At 47.7% G+C, this 3433-nt stretch overlaps 1 non-coding gene across 1 annotated transcript; it reads left to right on the top strand.

The window, feature by feature from the left end:
- The first annotated feature begins 2746 nt into the window (after positions 1-2746).
- TRNAN-GUU lies at positions 2747-2818 on the top strand. The gene has a single exon. It is a non-coding gene; the product is annotated as a tRNA-Asn (tRNA).
- The last annotated feature ends 615 nt before the right edge of the window (positions 2819-3433 follow it).

The following is a 3433-nucleotide window of genomic DNA, read 5'->3' on the forward strand; positions in this document are numbered from 1 at the left end:
GTCAGCGCTGTCCACGGCCTCCAGTAAGCTACAAACACCAGAAACTACTTGCAACTCCTGGACAGAGGACTAGGGTGAATAAGAAGTCGAGCGGGGTCATATTTTAGGGCCCAATGTATGGTAGTAGCTGAATCATGGATCACAAACACAGAACTCAGTTCCTGAGGACGGCTGCAATGAGACAACCCACCATGTACTCCTACATGGCCTCTCACCGCTACCTTTACCAAATCGTGTTCACACACTTAGCTCACACACAGTAGGACATGTTCACACGCCTCTGATTCATCCCCGATGAATCAGACCTGACTCAACTCTAAGCAGTAGCAGGCATGACAATCAAGCATGAATGAGTAGGCACAACAGGGCTCAAACAACTCCTACTCATACTAGTGGGTTTCAATCTATTTACTGTGGCAATGACAGGTCATGCAGAGGATAAAGGGGTTCAGCTACCGCAGCAAGTAACAGATGAATCGTTGTTGTCCTAATGCAGTAAAAGAGAGCAGGAGCGAGAGAGTAGGATTGTATCGGAATGAACAAGGGGGTTTTGCTTGCCTGGCACTTCTGAAGATAACATTGAGTCTTCATCAGTGTCAACGATCACATCATTGGTATCACGTCTATCGAGAGGGGACAAATACCGGCAACACAGAAGGGAACACAATCAATGCAATGCACAATATGATGCATGATCATGACATGGCAAAATGAATGTGTTTTGAGCTAATGCAACTAGCAACAGATTAAATGAAGTTGGTTTGAATACAAGATTCAAATTCAAACTCCATATGTGATTATTTAAATGCCCTTTAAACGTTTTGTCCAAAACAGAGGACAAACATTGTTCAAACATGCATGAAAATGGTACAGATGGATTCCTTGAATTTTTCTGATAATTTTTCATATATAAATTATTTAATTTGGAGTTACGATTAATTTTCTATGATTTATTGAAGTTTTAGCTATTTTCTGAAATTCCTAAAATAATAATAAATCCAGAAATGATTTATGGCGTCAGCCCCACGTCACTGTGACGTCAGCAGGGTCAACTGGGCGCCCCAGGTCAAACCTGACGTGTGGGGGCCACACGTCAGTGACACAGGAGCTAATCCCGGTCAAACCCAGCGCTGACTGGGGTTTGACCAGGGGTGGGGCCCACTGTCAGTGGCTGTGGGTTTAATTAGTGGGGCCATTAACACTGATTAAGCGTGCCCCGTCGGCAGTCGCCGGAGTATGGCCAGCGGCGACCATTCCGCACGGCGGCGCGGCTCGGATTTGAGCTAGGGGCGATGGTTTGGCGCGCGGTTTGGCTCATTAGAACGTCCGCGACGCGGCGCGTCCAGCGGTGGCTGTGGCCGCGGCTGGGGTGACCGGTAGCGGCAACTACGGCGAGAGAGGCGGCGACCGGAGCTCGGGCATCGCCTAAGACGATGCTATGGTGCGGCTACGGACGAACCGATGGGAGTTTTCGGCTCCTGGGAACATCTCGAGCCCGAGGGCGTGCTCAGACGCGAGCTAGGACACCTATGGCCACGGCGGTGCCATGGCCGGCGGCGAGGAGCGCTCAGCAAGGTGGTTAGTGCGCGAGGAGGAGGGGGAATGGAAGAGTAGCTCACAGCGGATCTGGTGGAGGCAACGGCGAGGCCGGGGAGGGGCTGGAGCTCGCGAATCCTCGAAAGTTCGCCGGCGGCCGAAGGTTGGGGGCAAGCTTGAGGGCGACGCTGCAGGGCTTCCGGAGGGCCGTGGATCGGTGGGGAGGAAGAGGGGGTCGGGGCGGAGCTTCCTGGGGCGTCGGTGAGGCGTGGGGTGGCCGGTAGCCACGGTGGCTCTCGTCGGTGGCGGCGGCTCCGTTCGGGTGAGGAGAACAGAGGAGGGGGAGAGTGTTCCGGGGAGAGGATGAGGACGCGGGAGAGTGAGGAAGAGAGGCAGGGAGGTGCGTGGCGTCTCCGGGCATCGAGGAGGAAGCAGGAGGTGGCCGAGGCCTCTCGGGCGCGCGCCACGCCTCGCCTCTGTCCTTCTGGCGAGGGAGGAAGACGACAGGGGAGGGGGTGGAGATGGGCTGGGGCGGCTGGGCCGGTTGGTGGCGCCAGGTAGGCTGCGGGTAAGTGGCCCAGGTAGGTTTCCTCTCTCTCCTGTTTTATTGTTCTGTTTGTTTTATTTTTATTTAATCTTTTGCCACTGTTTTGAATTTAAAATAATTCAAACAATGCCAAAAGCTCCTCTGAATATTTTTATTTTGCTATATGGACTTTTCCAAAAGCTCATAAAATATTTCAGGGGTATTTGAAATTATATTCTAGTTATATGAATATAATTCAAATTCAAATAGCTAATGATTTAAATTCAAAGTCCCAAAAATAAATCCTTAAAAATGTTCAATATTTTGGTTGGGACCAGAACCCTTACCAAAATTATCAAACATTTAAGAAGAGCATTTTGGAGCAATGAATGAGATTTTTAGGGTTTTTGCCCTTCTTTTATTTAAGTTTTTGAGGCTTCCAAAATTCCTCAGTTCAGGTTTCAAAAATTTAAACATGATGCTCAGATGGAAGCAGGCATAGGACAGGCCAGAACTAGGGATGTGACAGATCCAGCCACACCTTCCAGTACGGCTACCTTGTTACGACTTCACTCCAGTTGCAAGCCTAGCCTTAGGCATCCCCCTCCTTACGGTTAAGGGTAATGACTTCAAACATGGGTTGAGAGCGGGAGTTGAACTCTAGGAGGTCGAATCCCCCCTTGTTCCTCAGTAGCTCAGTGGTAGAGCAGTCGGCTGTTAACTGACTGGTCGTAGGTTCGAATCCTACTTGGGGAGATTTTATTCATTCTTTAATGTAAGAATTTTATGGCCCCCCTGGTGAACTTCTTGCGCTCAGTATTTTTTATATATTCTGAAAACGTCTTCCGTGAAGTTTTAGGAATTTTGGAGCTGTGTAGAATAGGTCTCTAATATTTGCTCCTTTTCCAGCCCAGAATCCCAGCTACCGGCATTCTCCCTCTTTATGTAAACCTTGTAAAATAAGAGAGAATAGGCATAAGTATTGTGACATAATGTGTAATAACAGCCGATAATGCAATAAATATCGATATAAAAGCATGATGCAAAATGGACGTATCAACTCCCCCAAGCTTAGACCTCGCTTGTCCTCAAGCGAAAGCCGAAATCAAAAAATATGTCCACATGTTTAGAGATAGAGGTGTCGATAAAAATAAAAAACGGACATGAGGGCATCATGATCATTCTTAGAACAGCAACTTATATAATTATTGTCATATGATCTCTTATGCTAGAGTAATAATTCAATCACAATTTCAAGTATGAATCATAAACTTCATTGGCAACTAACAAACTATGATCTCAGTCATTGGAGCAATTGCAATTTATCATAACATAAGAAAGAGTCAACATAAGAGCTTTTCAGCAAGTCCA

This window comes from Triticum dicoccoides, chromosome 2A (genome assembly GCF_002162155.2).
Source record: "Triticum dicoccoides isolate Atlit2015 ecotype Zavitan chromosome 2A, WEW_v2.0, whole genome shotgun sequence".
NCBI lineage: Eukaryota > Viridiplantae > Streptophyta > Magnoliopsida > Poales > Poaceae > Triticum > Triticum dicoccoides.